This window comes from Crinia signifera, chromosome 1 (genome assembly GCF_055691185.1).
Source record: "Crinia signifera chromosome 1, ASM5569118v1, whole genome shotgun sequence".
Classification (NCBI taxonomy): domain Eukaryota; kingdom Metazoa; phylum Chordata; class Amphibia; order Anura; family Myobatrachidae; genus Crinia; species Crinia signifera.
Window position 1 is genome coordinate 96,800,303 of NC_139217.1, and position 20,922 is coordinate 96,821,224.

General features: G+C 39.0%; 1 protein-coding gene across 1 annotated transcript in view; it reads right to left on the reverse strand.

The window, feature by feature from the left end:
- TENM3 (teneurin transmembrane protein 3) overlaps positions 1-20,922 on the reverse strand; it is a 2,716,013-nt gene that overhangs the window by 1,490,542 nt on the left and 1,204,549 nt on the right. The window lies entirely within an intron of this gene.

The window sequence follows — 20,922 nt, forward strand, 5'->3', positions numbered from 1 at the left end:
CACTCAGCTATTAAGAGGCTGGCCTATCTTTTGAATTTTCAAAGTCTGCCGCCACTGTCCGCTTACTCAGCGCTTCCCGGACACTGCAAAGTGCCAGCCAATGCACCCACAGCCCTTGATTGATTCACACAGCCTGGACTCCATGCTGCCCAGGGTTTTATTTTTTCACATGCCCATGCAGCTCACCGGGAATTACATGGGATAAATCACATGTGATTAATCCCATGTAAAAAATGGCACATCAAGTGACAAATTGTAGTGAGCTCTACCGGGCAGCTGCCGAATGTATGGGGCCTTAATGGTTAGAGAATTAGGGTGAAATTTACTAAGATGTGAAATACACTTCACAGGTCATGTTGCTATGGGCATCCAATCAGAAGCTGCTACTTATTTATTTACCACCCTCTAAAAGATAGTAGACAGGATGTGATTGGTTGCCCATAGCAACATGACCTGTGAAGTGTATTTCACATCTTAGTAAATTTCACCCTTAGTGTCAAGTTACTTGTGTTAGGGTATTAGTATTATGTCGAAAATCTATTGAGAATATAACTCCATTTTAAGTTACAAACAAAAACATATAAAAAACAAGACATACAATTATCATATGCACAGGTTACTGCAAAGAAATAAAGACCAGTTACATTTCATATAGGACCGTGCTGGAATTCACAAAGGACATGAACCAGCTTTTTAGGCTTTGTCATACAGAGACAATGAGCCAGGATAAAGAGTAAAAGAACCTCAAAAATGGAAAAAATTGAAAACAAGCTAAGGAAACTGTGCAAAATAGTTTCCAGAGTGACCTTCAGCAGCTCATTGATCCTGAGCTGGAGAACAGAATTCTATGGAAAACAGCCATTGACCAGGACCACTTGAGCAGGATTTTGAGTAACACACTTGTTGAGCAGCTCCAAGAAGGCAGAATGTTAATTACGGAGCCTCTTTGAAGATAGTGAGGGGCAGGGTTCTGTAAACATTAGCAGCCAGGAACATACAAACTACTGTACAGTATGTGCAAGGAACAGGAGGATGTAGATAGAACAGCAGTCCTGGAGCAAATCTTCAATGAAATGCAGCAGCCAGGGCCATTGGGGAAAGAAGGTAAATTTGGGATTATTAGCAGTCATCTGGTTGAGTCTCTGGATGAGAAAGTGATGCGGTGTCTTACAACGTTGTGACTCTCTAGTTGGGCAAATAAATGGGCAAAATTAGATGTGACTGGATTGCTGAGTGGTGTCTCCTTTGTTTGTGGGGGCTGCTCAAAGAGTTGCAGCCCAAACATGTTGGAGTTTCTCTCCTGCTTCAAGTGCATGTTAATGGAGTGACACAACATATTTAGCAAGCATTCCACACAAAATGTAATGGAATTCTGTAAAAGTCACACAAAAAAATACTCAAAGCAGACGCTTTCCCCAGCACTACGCAATGCTTGCCAGAATAAATCCAACATACTCTGCAATCTAATATTGAGCAAAACTGAGCCAAACTGAGGTGCCTAGCATAAGCCCTGTCCAAAGCTGCACAGTCCCCAACACCGGGGTTATTATTATTATTATTATTATTATTATTAATAATACATTTTATGTTTAAATATGTTTTGTGTGTATTAAATGCAGAGTTCCTACTTTATGTTTGGTATCCATTGGTGCTACTTATTTTTGTTCACTGTCATTATTATGTAAACTGTTAATTAGTCATTATTTAAAGACACTCTAACCTTACAACAGTATTACTATATGTAAATTTCACATAAAAAAGGGAATTGCATGCCGTACAGTATGTTATATATAAATTATCTCACACAGTTTGTCTTGAACCAAATTAATGATTTCATTACTATCTCACCTTTGTCTCTTTCAAACCCTTAAAAACATGATAATGTCTTCATTGTCACACCTACTTATATGCCATGAATAATATTGACTATAAAGGTCTAAAGTACATAAGATAAATAAAGATCTAAAGACAAAAAAATCAAATGTAATTCTGTAACTAAAAGCATTGGAAAATAAAGAATGGATAAAATGGTAAATTGGGATGACTCTATGACGATTATTATTATTTAATTTTTTTTACCAACAGAAAAAGATGACCGTTATTCAAGATGAAATATGTTTAGGTTTGTCAACAAGTTTCGAATTCAATTCATATACAGTCAGCTGAAGTGTTTTTTTTCTTCTTATGAATTATTAACAAAATATATGAGAGAAATAGATGCAACTTTTGGACTTGTTTTGATTTTCTTCACATTAGAACAAATAAGTAATACATTCGACACCTGCAGAGTAGCCAGAGGACATGTTGTTCTCACTGTCGCTGTCAATCACTGTTGGACAAAATTGTACTTACTGTAAATTATATTACAAAAGTCAGTTTATATAAAAAAAATTAAATTCAGAATAAAATTTTATACAAACTCGCTTGCGTGTCGATATGCATGCTTTCCAAAATTGCACAGAATATATGTTTTATTCATTTTTTGTGCTCTACTTTCATATACATTTGGCAATATTTGCAAGTGGGGTGATAATGGGCAAATACAGCTGAATAAAAGCTGCCATTCATTTTCTCAAAAATTGACTTGACCTGGAGATGACATTTCATTATCAGTATGACATTTCAGCAGCAGTGTATTTCTAAAAAGGGTCTAGTGAATGTTAGGAGAATTTCTTGTTCTCTATCTTATAGTAATATTATATTTAGCGTCTTATTGTTCAAGCTTCTGTACAATGTTTACAGATTTGTTTCACTACAAAAAAGGATGTTAGATTATAATTCATTTTTAAGGAACTTATTTTTGGCCAAAGGTTAAAAAACCAGTGCAATCTACAGTATGTACGAATTTCAAAGTGGTAGTAAGAGGCACAAGACATAACTTTTAAACATCAATATTACAAACAAAGGGGGTTATTTTGGTCCATTTGCGAGGACCGTACATTCACACCGGGACCGGTGGTTTGTGTATGCGCATTCGCAGTCGAATCTCTGCGCATGTGCATATGCCAGGTGCGTGCGGCCATGGCGAACACTCTGTTTGCTGGGTGCACGCACCCAAGGCTGCGATTGGGAGTGTGGGGCGGTGGCAGATAGTCACGCCGATGGAAATGCCCAGAAAACACTGGGCATTCCCATGGAAATCAAAAAAAGAGGTTTTAAGCAGCGCTAACAGTGAAAAGCAGCCAATAAATTCATAAAAATAACAATTTACTACACACTAAATCAGTATAAAAAAAGGTACTTGTTTCCTAGCACGGTGCCCATCGCATCGCATTCCATAAGCCATATGATGGTATGCGATGCGATGTTAGGCGATGGCAGCCGATGTTATACAATTTTAAATCGTATACCATCGCATTGTATGCCATATACAATGGCATATGATTTTAAATTGTATAAGCACCATAATGGGTGCTTACAATGTTAAAAGCACCCCTACTCCACCCCCACTATCAACGCCAACCCGAAGCGTGGCGAGCGCAGCGAGCCCGGGAGGGGCGGCGGTACGTATCCTCCGACCTTTTCATACCCCCACCATCCACATCGGCGTAGAGTTGATTTTAGATAGTGTGTCGAGTGCAGCGAGCCACCAAGCCCGAAGCGTGGCGAGCGCATCGAGCCCCACGCTCGGGTTGGCGTTGATAGTGGGGGTGGCGTGGGGGTGCATTTAACATTGTAAGCACCCATTAGGGTGCTTATACAATTAAAAATCTTATAGGGGGGCCATTTACCATTGAGAAAACCCATTAGGTGCTTATACAATTTAAAATAACATTGCATCGCATGCGGGTACATGGCATGCGATGCGATACAATGCATAAGATGCCATGCGACTGAATATCGTGGACGCCGTGCTAGGAAACAGGTACCTAAAAAAAATTATAAATGGACAAGATAGTGGGCAAGGTGTTGGAAGGACCAAGGGTGGTGGGGGGACCAATGTTATATGAACCTGCGCTGATCCAATGAGGGAACTCCAGAGTTGATTAAATTCTGGGTGTCGCTGGAGGGATCGGTCCACCACTCTTGGTCCTTCCAACACCTTGCCCAATATCTTGTACATTTATAATTTTTTATACTGTTTTAGTGTGTAATAAATTGTTATTTTTATGAATTTATTGGCTGTTTTTCACTGTTGGCGCTGCTTAAAACCTCTTTTTTTCTCTTGTAATACTTTAAGGGATTGACCACTCCCTTATTAAAGCAGCTGCTATAAGAAGACAACTCTGGTATAAGCGCTCAATTTTTTAACCTCAGTTAAATTTTTCCATTTTGCTCCCATGGAAATCGCCTGGTGACTTGGGGTTGCAAGTTGACAACACCGGATGTCAGCTGCCTGCCTACTTCCTTCTGAATGCCCAAAGTAACCTTAGATGTGAGTGTGCCTTCCACGTCATGCTATGATCAGCGACTATCGAATGACGTGGGTGTTCCCCCACAGCCTGTGAATGGAAATGTATGTTACACATCCATTTGCAGCCCATGTGTACGAACGTGGCGTACGATGGGGGTGTGTATCGACATTCGCAGGGCAGCGTCTGGTGGACACGCATTATTTTAGGTTTTTGAGATTTTTTGTGTGGATATTTTCCGCATCTCTCACAGAGATGTCGGCACTCAAATGGTTAAATGCCTTTGATATACTGTATGGGTTATGATGCCAAGGAAAAAACGTATCACGCAATCTATAGTGTTAAGTTTCAGGGAATTAAATTGCTGCCTATAAAAATAAACTTTTCATGGATCTCATAAGAATCACACAAGTAGTCTGTAAAAGAACCTCAAACCGATAGTTAGAAATTGCAAGATGGAAGAGCATCATACCAAAAGCGATGCGATTTTAAATTGTATAAGCCCCCTATACGATGTTTAATTGTATAAGCACCCTAATTGGGGCTTACAATGTTAAATGCACCCCCATGCCACCCCCACTATGAACGCCAACCCGAAGCATGGCGAGCGCAGCGGTACGCGTCCTACAACCTTTTCATACCCCCACTATCCACGTCGGAGTGGAGTTTATATAGTGTGGCGAGCGCAGCGAACCACCAATCCCAAAGCGTGGCAAGCACTCCGAGCCCCGCGAGGGGACGCGTATTACTTTACATGTATTCCGCGTCCGCTCGCCACGCTTCGGGCTCGGTGGCTCGCTGCACTCACCACACTATATAAAATCAACTCCACGCTGATGTGGATAGTGGGGGTATGAAAAGGTCGTAGGACGCGTACCGCTGCCCCTCGTGGGCTCGCTGCGCTCGCCACGCTTTGGGTTGGTGATGATAGTGGGGGTGCCGTTGGGGGTGCTTTTAACATACTAAGCACCCATCACGTTTAATTTTCTTGTAGGGGCCACTTTTAACATGGAAAAACCCATTAGGGTGCTTATACAATTTTAAATCGCATACCATTGTATATGCGATAGAATGGCATACAATGCCATACAATGCGATGGGATACAATTTAAAATTGTATAACGTTGCCTGCCATTGCGTAACATCGCATCGCATCACATCCCATTGCATGCCTTATAGTCTGCGATGCGATGGGCTCCGTGCTAGTACACAAGTACCATGAAAATCACCACATAGTTTATTGATATTGTGTATTGCTATACTGTCAATATTTACCAAAGGAGGAGGAGTCTACAAACCAATGATTGTGCTGCCTTTATAGTATATTCTTCAATTTTACTGTACATTCCGGTGGTGGGCAATAAACGGCTCTCCAGCTGTTGAGGAACTACACATCCCAGCATGCCTTGCATTAGTTTCACCATGGCCAAATAGCAAAACTAAGGCAAGGAAAGCTGGTCTGTGCAGTTCATCAGCAGCTAGAGGGACGCTTAGCGACTACCTCTGGTATATGCAGTAGACATTTCAGCAATGGTTAATTATTATTCAACTATACTTGTCTTGTCCCTTTATTATAAACTTCCAAAGGATACAATTAAAGATTTAGTAAACATAACCTATTAGAGAGGATGAAAGGATTGATTCTTAATTCAGGGATTTTAAAGGCTTAATAGGACATGATAACTGTCTGTAAAGTTATACATGGCTGGCATAAAGCTGACACATATTAATTAAAGAAACAAGAGGATATTGAACTGAAGCACAAAATAACTTTAAATGATGCAATAAAGGATAAATGACTACTTTATTAACTGACATTCTGTTTATGCAGTTGACACTTTTGTAGTTGAGAGTTATGGAAATTACATATTATAAAAAGAAAAACTAGAACTGGAATAAAATAGAAACCCACCCACTTCAATGACCATATTTTGCAACAGATAAAGCTGAATGCATGGGAATGACACCTTTCCAATGCCAAACTAAATATCCCCTGAAGATCACAACTCATAGGACAAAATATAAAAAATGTATACTGTCACAATGATATATAATGAAAAGACTGAGGTGGATGTAGTCATGCATTATGGGTAATTAATTCTATAGACACTGCTATAGTTACAATTAAATCCATCCATTAAATGGATTTTTTAATTTATAAAAAAAGGTATTCAGCATGCATCCCTCCAGCTACTATGGAACTTCACATACCAGAATGCCTTGCCACTGTTTTGTTATTAGGGCAGCTAAAAATATGGCAGGACATGCTGGGATGTATAGTTCCACATCAGCTCGATGGCGTATGTTGAATATCTCTGACTTACTGAACATCCTAAATATTTTTAAAATGAGCCACCGCTGGTGGAGAATCGGAATTTCAAATCCAATTTTGCATGGCATTGCAATGATTTTTTGAGACACAGTTGATTCTTTACGTCTGATGTCATATTTGCAACAATAACTGTGGAATGCAGTAAGCTGCTAGTATATGTATAAGACATAATATTGTGAATAACTTTCACATTGAAACAAAGGCAGTCCCAGTGAACATCTCACATTTGCACTCAATGACAAAAAGTAAAATGAGAAGTCAAAACCATGAAATGGGGAATGAAAAATCACCTTATTGTCTAGTCATACATTGCAATTCATTGTCTACATAATGTATTTTTATAAATTGAATAAAATACACTTATATTAATTCACAGCGTAATAGTAACAGCAATCAGGACTTTTTATTGTACCCCACTGTCCAATATTTCCTTTGTTGTCAGGCTTTCCCAGCTTAAGGATAGTCATCGCCAGCTTATGAACCAGATGCACTAAGCTTCAAAAGTGATAAATTGAGAGTGATAAACAATGAACCAATCAGCCCGTGCCTGACATTTTTCAAACACAGTCTGTGACATGGCAGGTAGGAGCTGATTGGCTGGCTGTTTATCACTCTCCATTCGATCACTTTTGAAGCTTAGTGCACCTGGCCTTAAGAATGGCAACATACAGAGAAAGTCTACTACAGTCCATAAACAATATAAAAGCACTTCGGCCTAGGAATAAAAGGAGAGTATTGTCTGGTCATCCTGCAAATGTAAACATTTGAAAACTTAAAACATCAGGAGCATGGGTGCAATGCTAAAGGACCATCTATTGAAATCTGAGGTACTGTACAGCAAGTTCACCACAGTGTAGCTATTACAATACATATGCAAATGCAGGGGGGAGAGGGGGGGGTTCTGGTTGCCAGGAAACCCCCCTTCCTCTTGGCAAGTGCCTTAAATTATGACAATACCACTGGTATATAATATGATTAGTAGGGCTGCCACCACATCATGCAGTGTAAGGGACAGAGCAGAGCTGCTGCACATGCCTAGTGTACCAGCTTCTTCTACCACATTTACTGTATGTGTGGATCTGAACCCTAAAACATCGCAATGGACCAGTGAGTACAGAGACAGGAGCCTTACGATGAAGTGGGAGATTGTGAAATTAGTGTGGTACTGGTTCTATTATGTTTGTGTCTTTATTTATTATGATATTTTTAAACAATTCCTGACAATTTTGTCTATGTTTGAAACAGCCTATACTATAGACCATCTATACTGTTAAATATTGATACTGTATTCTGTACAGTAGCCATTGTATAAAAAGACCAATATTCAGGGCTGTTACCGCTCCCCCAAACTCCTGTGCTTACTCCAATGTGCTGCAGAGTGGGAGATTTTGTGTTACATTTGGAAACCGCCCTCTAAATATCCTGCGTTAGCCACTGCAATGCTCCTACAGAGTACAGTATCTTCATTATCACCAAGTAGGGAGCATCACAACCATTAACCTGTGTAATGCTTAGCCTACTTTACAGCTCTAAAGTATTTCACCTCCTACTGTATATTATTCATTATCAGAATGGTGTGGATAATCTATCAGTGTTTGCTAGTGTTTTACTACCCCCTCACACTGATGCTTATGCTTACACCAGCAACAAGTCCCCAGGGGTACAATAACAGAATGCAAACTACTGTATACTACGCATGAAATATAAATGGTGCTATAGAAAAGCTAATTATTTGTATCTAGGGCAGTGAGCCAACCTTCTTCTTGCAATCATAACAATAACATAGAAATGAATACATGTGTTTGAACACTACCTGAATACTAAAAATGATAATGAGAATGCACATAAATAAATGTACAATTAAAAAAATATAAATGTAGACGCATGCTCAGACAATTCAGGTTTAGATTTTGAAGTACATAGTGCACATTGGACCTTTTATTATGTACTTCTCAAAGACACTCCAAAGCTATTAGTACACTGAGCCTTCTTTCTAGAAGGAATTTAACACTAATGACTCCAAATGACTGAACTTACATAGTTTAACTGAGATAGAGGGCCTTATTCTAGTTCACTCTGACAAAATCCTTCTTAGATGGACAAACCCATGTGCACTGCAGGGGGGTAGATGTAACTTGTGCAGAGAGAATTCGATTTGGGTGGGGTTTTACTTCAAAGTGAGATCTATATTGCAGTGTAAAATTAAAGCAGCCAGTATTTACCCTGCACAGAAACAAAATAACTCACCCAAATCTAATTCTCTCTGCACATGTTACATCTGCCCCCCTGCAGTGCACACCGTTTTGTCCATCTAAGAAGGATTTAGTCAGAAAGAGTGAACTAGAATAAGGCCCACAGTAACAAATAATTATGAAGCTCTACAGGGTTTATTTACTAAGATGGGAGTTCTATTGAAGATGTTATGTTGCTATGGGCAACCAGTTAGATTCTATCTATTATCTTCTAGAAGGTGTTAAATAAATAAGAAGTAGATTCTGCTTGGTTGCTATGGGCAACATCCCAACTTCGATAGAATCCCATCTTAGTAAATACAGCCCTTATGCATTACAATCTGAGTATTTTAACAGATGAATTTGCTTTCTATCAAAGTGTGCTGATAAATACTGTAAGATCCAATGACCAAAGCAATTCAAAACCTGAATGGATTAGGTGAAACTTTGAATTAAAAAGAATGTTATTAAAGTCAGTTGAATGATGCATATTGCAACTGTGTGAGTCTGGTTGCTGCTGCAGAATATAGGGGGTGATTCTGGTTGACTCGCAATATAGCGAGTTCGGCAAAGTTCTGATGTTTTGGGGACTGCGCATTGTCTATCATGCGCATGTGCAGGCCACCTTTGTGAATGGCTTCAGCGAATTGCATAGCGGCCGAGCCATACCCAAGCATCGGGGTGAACCGGGGGACAGTTGGTGGCGAGAATGGGTCTCGCCCATGGGAATTCCTTTTGTTTTATGGTCATTCATATGAAAATGCTGGGTGTTCCCATGGGTATGCGAGTGGGGTGAGGCCTGTCAGGGTGGGCACCACGTCTTCATCAAGGCGCATGAAAATAAAAGTCAGTTTCCACTGACTTCTATTTGCGAAGGCAGGAGAAATCATTTGACGGGTGGTGCGATCGCATGCGATTTTATAGGGTGCAATGCCATTGACTTGGCTATACATTTGTATGAGATGCAATGAGATTTAGGCAACCCCCCACTATCCACGCCACCCCGAAGTATGGCGAGCGGCGTCGGAACGCGTCCTCCCGACCTTTTCATACCCCCACTATCCACGTCGGCGTGGAGTTGATTTTATATAGTGTGGTGAGCACAGCGAGCCACCGAGCCCGAAGCGTGGTGAGCGGACGCGGATTACCTTACATGTATTGTGCGTACGCTCGACATGCTTTGGGCTTGGTGGCTCACTGCGCTCACCACACTATATAAAATCAACTCCACGCCAACGTGGATAGTGGGGGTATGAAAAGGTTGGACGGACGCGTTCCTCTGTGCTCGCCACGCTTCGGGGTGGCGTGGATATTGGGGGGGAGGGGGGCCTAAATCTCATTGCATGTCATACAAATGTATAGCAAAGTCAATGGCATCGCACCCCATAAAAACGCATGCGATCTTGCTGTGCGGTGCAATCTCATACAATGCGATCGTATTGCACCCGTGGCCACAGTGAAGTGAATAAATTACATAGGGATTTTCCTATGCAGAATCGCCTGCTAAGCAATTTTCTTAGTGGGTGCCCTGCTACTACATAAGTACCTTAATTTCTAACTCCAGGTACATCCCATATTCTATGTGTTAATGCATGGTACAGTAGCGGGGTCAGTTACTGTGCAGGGAAAAAGGGGATGTAATTGAATAGTAATGCCTGGAGCTATCACCCTTTAGCTGAAGCTGGAAATCACCACTGCTAATTGGCTTCATCCCTAAATGATATTTAAATATACTAATTCTAACTCTGTGTAACTGACCAATAATCCATGCAAAGATAATACAATTCGACATTACACAAATTGTGGAACAGAGCACAATCTCTTTTGCTACTAAAAAACACTTTCGCAGGTGTCTGAAAGCTAGGAGATTTCACTGTAGTGACCAACTAAATGAGTTTTGTATAGTTCCACGTATCGCTATTGATTCATGCTGTCTCAAGAGTACATGCTCTTTATGTCTGAAAGGGACATTCAGCATCCATCAGCTCTGCAGAATTATGGCAGTAATGAAAACAGGGCAAATCCTGAGCACAATACAAATCTAGATCAAATTAAATAAACTAAGCTATATGTTACTGACAGGCATCTGATAAAAAAAGTAAATATAAGACATACTCCTAATAATGGCATGAAATAGTTCCCTATTTGTTTTCCATTCAAAAGTCACCATCTGACACAGTGCAGATTAAGAAATGTTGCTCTCAACTCCAGAAATAACACAGAAGCTCACGAGAATCAATCTTTAAAATAAGAAAAGCAAAGATATGAAAACAAGAGACCAATATATCAACAAGCGTATATTAGCCTACAGCAAGAGATGACAGAAATGATAAAGGGTTAGTCTTTAAAAATAGGAAGTCTCAGCCCTTATTGCCAAAGAGCTTCTGAGACGTGCATATAGGACATCTTTTATAAATAATAATGTGTGATTGCGGCTCTTGATTTTGTCAAATGAATGTTTTCATATATACAGCCATTAGTACAAATGTGTTCGGCTCTCATTGTCTACGTTTTATTACAGGCTTTTAGCATTTGTAACAAAAAATATGACGATCATTATTTGGAATTCTTTAAATGAAATATTATTTTTTTTTACTGTTAAGATAATTCATTTTATTAATGGAAGAACTATGGAACTAAAACTTCATTAGTATCCAAGTGTGAGATCGTATTTAACCCCGTTATCTTGGGTTTTAAATAATTTGAAATTAACAAATAATAATTACACAAGAAAAATGTTCTTCTTTAGTCAATTGTAATGGTGTTATGTCTGGTCTACAAAAGGTAGACAAGACAGGAAATTTATCACTATAGCAGTGATACAGATCTCCCAACTTTGGTCACCAGAGAATCAGAAATTGCCAAAAAAGGGGTGGGGCCTAGGGAGAGGTGGGCATGGTCTCAGGTAAAGTGGTGATGCCCATCTTCACGACCCCTCTTTTTGTTATTTTAGAGGGTGCTCAGCACTTCCTGAGCAGCCCGTGTATCCCCTCCATGTACTGCTAGATGCTGTAAACATGCTGAGCAGAGCAACAGTAATCATAGGCTCCCCCAATGTCCCCCTCACTACTCGCAGAACACTGCGGCCCATGCGTGGTACAGAGAAACAGTGTTCTTTAATCAATTTGGTCAGTTGGGATCTATGCTGATCCAAAAGCATGACAGTAACAAATGCAGAATATAATATGGAGAAAAGTCCATATGAATAAGGATAGGAGCATATATAAATAAGGAGAAAAACATATAAATACAGAAAAGAGCATATATAATTAAATAAGGGTAAGAACTTTAAGAAAATTGTAAGGTGTCCTGTATGTTTGCTAAAGAGTGGATTTATAGAAGTCAAGATGTTGCCCATAACGACTACCGGTAATTAGATACTTATCGTTCATCTAGCATCTTCTAGAAAATAATAGTTAGAATCTAATTGGCTGCTATGGCCAACATCTTCACTTCTAAACTCCAACACTTTAGTAAATATACCCCTAAGACTCTGTATGAATTCCAGCCCACCATACATTACTGACATTTTAAAGACAACGTAAGGCAACTCCTTCGGTCTCCAGCAACTTCCCCTCACACATGGGCTGTATCATGTATTACATCACCACAGGTGGGTGATCACATGTTCAGTAGACTACAGTACAACAGAATATCAATGGCTGGAGGACACAGTGTGGTGTGCATGATAATGTTATTGTGCATGCTGATATGTAAAGTATGCCCAGGAGACAAATTAATGCCAGGGCCATTTTTTTCCTGACCCTACAATTTCAGTAATAATAAACATACTCTATCTCAGACCTCACCTCCATAAGATCCAGGGACAGCCTGACCTCAATGAACATACAAATAGATGTAAGATAAAGTACACATAAAGCACATACGGAGGGGAAAAAAAACAACAAAAAAGCAACTTTTACTGTACATACTACCAAAATAATCCTACATAAATGGCTGTTTTTGAAGAGTTGACACACTTTAACCATTTATCAATGAGATACTGCCTCACATATACTATATATAAAAAGCAAAGATTGAATAGCATGTATTTTGTGAGCTTGGCTTTGGTAGCTAATACAATTTTTAACTACAGGCTATAAAAAGGTGCACAAAGTTTGCACATGATTTGCTCCATGCTAGATCCTAACCTGGAAGTAAAGTGGCATTGCAGATCAATTAACATGTGCACTTACAACTGATATGTTAATACTCCCATACAGAAAAGATTTTTTATACAGGTATAACCGCGCCAAATCTGGCTGCTGCAACGTGTACACTCCTGGGATACCAACCCCACCTTCAGATACAACCAAAACACAAAGAGGGTGTACAATGATGCGCTGTCAGAGTATAAGGTCGATATTTTTCTCCTCCTTCCTTGGGCGAATGTGGTTCCAAGGATATGGGCTCAAAACATAAGATATACAAAGAAGGAAAGATGAATGAATGAAATCATCCAGTCACCAATGAAATCTCAGTGTTATCCTCCTGTTTTTACTGACCTGTGTAACAGGCCCTATGAGCCCATAAAGGTATCTTTGTTACACACCAGACACTCCCCTTCCCATGAAGTGTATGCTCACCTTCTGGCAATGCCCTATGTGCATACAAAGGTTTCTTTAGCTTCTGAGTCTTCTGGATGTTTAAGAATTCCACTCCAAACTGGTTTCACAAGTAGTAACACACAGTTTTATTCCAGAGCCCATCCAAACAATTAAAATACAGTAAAAAAAAGTTTAAAAAGTTGTCCAAGTGCCAATTCCCCCGACTTCTTATTCCTGCATCCACTTGCCCGGGTACAAATGTGGATGCAGGTCCCCAATAGATGGTAAAAGGGGTCAAGAAGAAAAGCTGCAAGGCACTGGAAAAAACTCCTCCACAACACCGACGCGTTTTGGACCAAACTGGTCGTTGTTGTGGAGGAGTTTTTTCCAGTGCCTTGCAGCTTTTCTTTTTGACCCTTTTTACCATCTATTGGGGACCTCGACCTACGACCTTTTCATACCCCCACTATCCACGTCAGCGTGGAGTTGAGAATATAAAGTGTGTCGAGCACAGCGAGCCACCGAGCCCGAAGCGCGGCGAGCGCAGCGAGCCCCGCGAGGGGACGCGGATACCCTTCACAGGTATCCGTGTCCCCTCGCGGGCTTCACAGGTATCCGCGTCCGCTCGCCACGCTTCGGGCTCGGTGGCTCGCTGTGCTTGCCACACTTTCTATTCTCAACTCCACGCCAACGTGGATAGTGGGGGTATGAAAAGCTCGTAGGACGCGTACCGCCGCCCCTTGCGGGCTCGCTGCACTCGCCACGCTTCGGGTTGGCATTGATAGTGGGGGTGGTACAGTGTGAAAAATGACATTTGGGGTGCATTTTACATGATTTCAACTCAAGTCCATAATTTCAGTGAAAAATGACATCGCATCGCATGAGATTGCATGTGATCTCATGCTATCGCATGCGATGCGATTTTTCCCTGTACGATGCCCATCGTGGGAGCCGTGATACTACACAAGTACCGATGATTTTATTCACTCATATTTCCTTCTCTGTATAGCTTATGTTTTGAGCCCATATCCTTGGAACCACGTTTGCCCAAGGAAGGAGTAGAAAAATATCCACCTTATTGTCTGACAGCGCATCATTGTACACTCTCTTTGTTTTTTTTTTATGTTAATACTCCCTGCTATTAGAATAGAACTCCACAAAGACATATCTGAATATTATTACATTTCTGCAGTTGTACATACTATAGTTGATAGATATGCTGTAGAGACTTAAGTAAACAATGAAGTAATCCATTACCACTATTTAGAAAGCTCCCAGCAATAAATATCCTAGTTCAGATGGTATTTATGTGAATAATAATTCTAAATGTATAAAAATCCTTGACCCCATACTACTGGGATGTTGAAATGATGCATGGTGGATTGAGTCTCTGTACTCTTCGATGTCAATGTTTTTAGACAACTTTCAAATAATTTAATGTATGGTGATTCAAAATGACCAATATGGAGGCTAACATTTTGCCAAAACAATGATCCTCTAATTTATAGACTTTGTGAAGTTTTAGTTACAGATATCAAAGTAATTATATGCCAGGTACTTAAAATAATGGGTATTATTTGCAAACATGGTGGGATTTGGTGGACATGCACAGATCCCTCACCTGGTACTTGTACTGATTACAGAAATGGGCTCCTATCAGAGACCTTGTCCTGGTGACTCAGTAATTATACATTTAGGCAAATAGGGATTACTTATTGCATTGAATTGCTGTAATATGGAATCCTTAATATTGGGGACAGAACCAATTAATTATTAACTAAATATGCCCCAACATGATATCCTTGGGGCAGGATATAATGGAGTCCCGGATAGCTGGACTTGCAGGATGCCTGATGATCTCTGATTTTTTTTAAAAAGGGCAATCATTTACAAGTGCCTGGTAAATGATTGCCACTTTAAAAAAACATCCAAGATCATCCAACATCTAGCATGTCCGGCGATCTCAGACGCCATTACATTATGCCCTTATTGTGTTTTTTTCAATTTAGACAGTTACACCAACATCTGATTGGCTGCAGTTGTTTTTTTTTTCTGTCCACCACAAATCATAAATGTTCCTGACTATCTACAGCATTACTTTTTGTTTGGTTAAAAAAAATGCTTAAGATCAGCTGTAAAGGGATCTGTAGAAAAACAAAATTCACCCAGTCATTAGAAAATATGACAAGACTCCATAATGTAATTCAAGATTTCTTGCTGCATATTTTCTTTTGTACATGCAGGGAATGTTAGAATATTGATGCTTTCCGGTGTGACTGGGAATATTTGAATCAGATTTGCCTAAATTTTCTAACATAGGAGATAAATATATTGCCTATTTACAATAAGTATTATATGTTTTAGATAACACAGTTCTCATCTATTTGTAAGTGTGGAAACTACATTTATGGCTTGCGGATGAAGTTTGCTATAAATCTAGATAAGTATTCAATTCATACTAGTTCATTAAATGTCTTTCACGTTTCATTTTTTTGCGCTTTGCAAGAGGTTCATACCTAGCCTTTTACATCTCCAACATATCTTTCAGACGTTTCTTTGGCATGCAGCGGAAAATCATAAACAATAAATAAATGTTACCAGGAAAATATTCAGTTGATCTCTGTACAGCTAATAAATGAATCCATTTGTTTCTTGTTTTGAAGCTATGGCATATTTGAAATTTATAGTAGGTGATAAATTAGAAGCGGTGCCCCGTACAATTTCTGGATAGAGCGGTGGCTTCATACACTACTATAAAATTCTAAATACTTTCTGATGTCGCAGTGATTTGTAGAATATTGAAAACATTCAGTATGTTCCAATATTAAATTGTGAAAAAAAAAAACTTATTTGAAAAGTTATTAGAATTATGAGAATGTGATCATTGATATATGCATTTTTTATTAATGTAATATGAGGTTACCAGTGCAAAAACGATGAAATACTGTATATACTTTTCTATAAATTATTATTTACACATATAAAGTCTAACCAGCTGTATGTAACAGATTATAGCTGACAGTTCAAAATATGAGTACTTACCATATTTTTCTTTTTAAAATATATTTTATATTTTGTTTTGAGTATAGTTGTTTTCTTTACTATACTTAGATGGAGAAATGTCAAAGAGTTTTTAGAGGTCCTTTAAAAGATGTATCAGTATTCAGAGAGCAAAGCAACTATAGGTGTTGGAACACCATGTGTAGGTAAACAAGAGCTATGGTTTGAAGAGGAGAACTACTATTGGAAGATTTAAACCAAAATATACAGTACCTGGGCTTCTGCTGTGTTTATAATTGATTTATTGAATGAATGAATGAATGAATGAATTATTTAATAAGACAGTAAACAGTGTGTTAAATTATCTTAAAACATTGATGGGGTTGTATGTAACCAGTATGTTGACATTTATCCCTGGACATTGTACTGATTTGGATGCAATTGATTCATGTTTTCATGACTGTACATGTACTAGAGCAATGGTGCTTTGGCTTTGTTTGATGAACAGGCTGCAGACTTTTTAGGTTGGAGAAGGGAAGCATTCCAGAAAGCGGGTGGGTCAGCCCAGTTTTCTGGCTGTGTCAAAACCAGTTCACACAGTTTCACTGGTCCCAGTAGTGTCATTTTATCAGACATCCTAAATAACATGAGGGGTACTCAGAGGTCCCTGCTGTGACTGGTGGTCATAATGTTAATATGATGTTGGGTCTTCAGATGCCGGCAGTGGATCACAGAGGTCAGTGAGCAGTGGTCATCTTTTTAAACAAGAATCCTCCTTTAGAACCTGCATATTGTTGCACAAATGCTGCATACAAAGGAACAGCAGTGGTGAAATTTGCATCCATCTCTGAATAAGTCCCATGGTCTGAAAGCCAATATTCAGAATATAAACATGGTCATAACGGTCAACATTGAGAACATGGACTCATCGCCCATAGAGGCTAAAGTAAAGATATATAATGAGCCAAAGCAAATGTGAGGACACCTGCCAGCAGTGGTAGAATGATTGGCACTCCGGGTAAAGCATTTATCGTTGTTTTGCTGTGGTGCCTTCCACGAATCCATATACACACATAACACTCACAGATACTGGTTAAAGCATTTGAGAGATCAACAGGCGGCACTTCACGGGCTTGTCATGAATCAATTTATATTTAGTGCATAATAATCAAAACTTAAATGTTCCATAGGACAACGTTTCAAGACCAGTCATGGTCTATTCATCAGGTCCAATTTATGACACAGACATAGTTATTTGTCGATTTTGCACTATGTCTGTATCATAAATTGGACCTGATGAAAAGACCATGACTGGTCTTGAAACGCTGTCCTATGGAACTTACACACACACACACACACACACACACACACATATATATATATATATATTATATAAATATAAATATATATATGTATACATTTATCACATTTTACTACAAGATATCCATCTATCTCAAAAACAAAATAATGTAAAATTCAATGTTAATTTAAATAGGGTATGCAAATAGTTTAAATATGTTGTTTTTTCAGTTTAACTGGAATAGTAAACCTGCGAAATTATATCATGATGGCCTAGTAAGGGTTAACCGAATTATACATTTGATGTTATTTTTTTATGAAGAGAAAACAGTTTTATATATAACATGAATTTTTATATAAATGTTTTTATTTTTTTAAATATAAATAAATGCACTACCACAGGTACACGAACACACATTCATACAATGGTTAATTTTTGTTCAGAGTTATTTTTGGAATTTGGGAGGAATCCTAAGTACATAGAGAAAACCCATGCAAGCACGGGGAGAATGTACACGCTCAACACAGTTATGGCCAGGCCACTATATAACCATTCATATACAATCTGGATGATGACATTTATCATATACTTCGCACTATTGTACCTTGCTTTCTGTGTTAGCTAATAATTAAAATAGTTTACTTCTTAGCATTGTACCAATTCAAATTAGTCACTTTGTATTGGATGTTGGTCTTGGGTGACATTAAGTCATGAAGCTTTTGGATTCTCTATAGCCAACCTGAATTACACTGACAAGAACAGAGGTATTACCTACTGACCCCTAGTGTTCACAAACTGTTGGTAGTCACAAAAAGGGAGTTGCAGCTGGAAGATTTGAAGGATGAATACCTATCCTATGCTGTAAATGTAATAAGTCTGAGTAAGGCTCAGAAAATAATGGAAAATTGAATGGGACTGATAGACAGACTTTGAGAGCAGCTGAAACCCAGAAAAAACACTACAATCCAGGTCAGCAGCAAGAGAAGAGTAATAACTTGACACAGCAAACAACACACGTAATAGCCACAGGAATTCACTAGAAAACTAAAATACAAGCAGTAACTGATGGAAATAGTCCACTTGAATTGGCTAACCTAATTTACAGCAGATGCACAGAGCTGTACCCTCCTTGCTATGCAAAATGGTCAACCGTAGTGAAAAGATTACATCAAATCTGCTATTGCAATAAAAAAGAAAGATCAGCCAGATCTCTTATCTAACAATTGAACATAGGTACCAGCCACCCTTTTAGGGTGCACACAACAATAGATTTGTCAGGAAATTTTCTTTGAAGACTTCTTTGAATTATTCCAATTTAACACAAAGTAAACTTCATGAATCTTGCAGGTGTATAGTCTATGTGGTGAAATCTTTAACTTCTGGAAGTTTTGGAATAACACTTCCACTGTTGTCCACAGAAGATATACAAGAGAAAGCTAAATTGGCAGAGGGAGCAAATGCCCTGTGGTTTTCTGTTGAGGAATTTTGCTGTAACCTTAAGTAGAAAAAGCTTCAACACACTCTTTCATATCTTGAGAAAGTGTGGTCCACTTGTATTTTAGCAAATCTTGAGATTATTCATAACCGTCATGTAACATGTAAACAAAGAACAGCCCACTGCAGTAGATTTTTTGCAGTTTAGAAACAACAAAAGTTTTTACTTGGCTGGGATATGTAAGAGAAGTGGAGGACATTAATTTTCAGTTGGTATTCACAGTAGGATGATTCTTGGCACCCCGTTTAAAGGTGAGAACAGATTTAAAAATGCAAAAACAAGGACCACCTTGTTTGGTGTAGATTTGGATATTGGGCAAAGTGCAGGAACCGGTGGAATAGTATTTACTGTATTACCAGTAACTAACAATTCTACAACGGGAAAAAGCTGCTCTGAAACTTCACAGACTGCCCTGAAAAATTGAATGATGAATACTATTGGTTAGAGACCAAGGGCCTGATTTGCAGTTAGCCAAATTTGCAATGGAGTCTGATGTTGTGGGTCTGTGCATATGTATCAGCGAAAATCTGCATGTGCAGACCCTCTGTGCAATGTCTTCAGGAAGTATAACACTCGCAGAGACGTTTGCACACAGCGGTGCAAACAGGGGTCATGCAGGGGGCTGGAGCATGGGGATGCCCACCGTTTCCTGGGTCTTCTCACAAAAACGGTGAGTGTGCCAAGAAAAATGAAGGGCATCCCCATGTGAATGCCCGGTGTGTTGAAGCCTGCTCGGGGCAGGTGGCTGACTTCACAGAAGTTTCCCCACAAATCTTTGCTGCTTAGTGAGTCAACGTAAACCCCCCCCAAATTAGGATTGTTTCCATTCTTTCTGCATCAGTTTGTAGAATGGGTTTGGAAAAAAGTATATTGCAAGAATGGTAATTGTAGTTTCTCAAAGATTTTATTTCTCAATTTTACAGCATAAATGATGACCTCAAAACCAAAGACATTTAAAAAAATTCTGCCACATGCTCCCTAGATGGAAGCCATAGTAGGAATATACAAACTAGTATTTAAATACAAAAACTACAGTAAGCTAGTATAGAACATCCTTAAATATTTCATCAACAAAATGAATGATGATGACTACAGCAAGATTGACGGTCACTGACCATCAATCTCAGCCAGCAACAGCGAAGCACATTGCTGTCGCTATAGCCCCTATACACACCGATGTAGGGGCATTTTCTAAGCGACTTTGAAAAACTAAGCAGTTGCTTAGAATATGCCTTAATATCGGCATGTGTGTAGGGCCCATAAGAGTAGAGACACTTTTCATATCTTCTGTAGTTTAATGAAGACTAAAGTTCTGTATATGCAATCCATCAACCTCTATATGAATGGTAGAGTAAACCAATTGTTGATGATAATGGTATTCAATCCTTTAAAGATAATACAGGAACATACTGTAAACCTATGTCTTACTGCGTGACAAAGAAAAACTGAGCACCAAGGTTTATGTTGCAGACAAAATCTGTTTCCAAATTTTCCTGGATATATTCTAACATCACCTAAATCTCTTGCAAAGAAAATCCCAGCACAAGATATAAAGCATAGTTCTACTCCTGATTCATGGTGACTTCTAAGTGTTCTGCTTAATAAAAAAAACAGAGATAGCTGAATACCGATACTGAGATAGGAGAAGTTATTTCATATATGTAG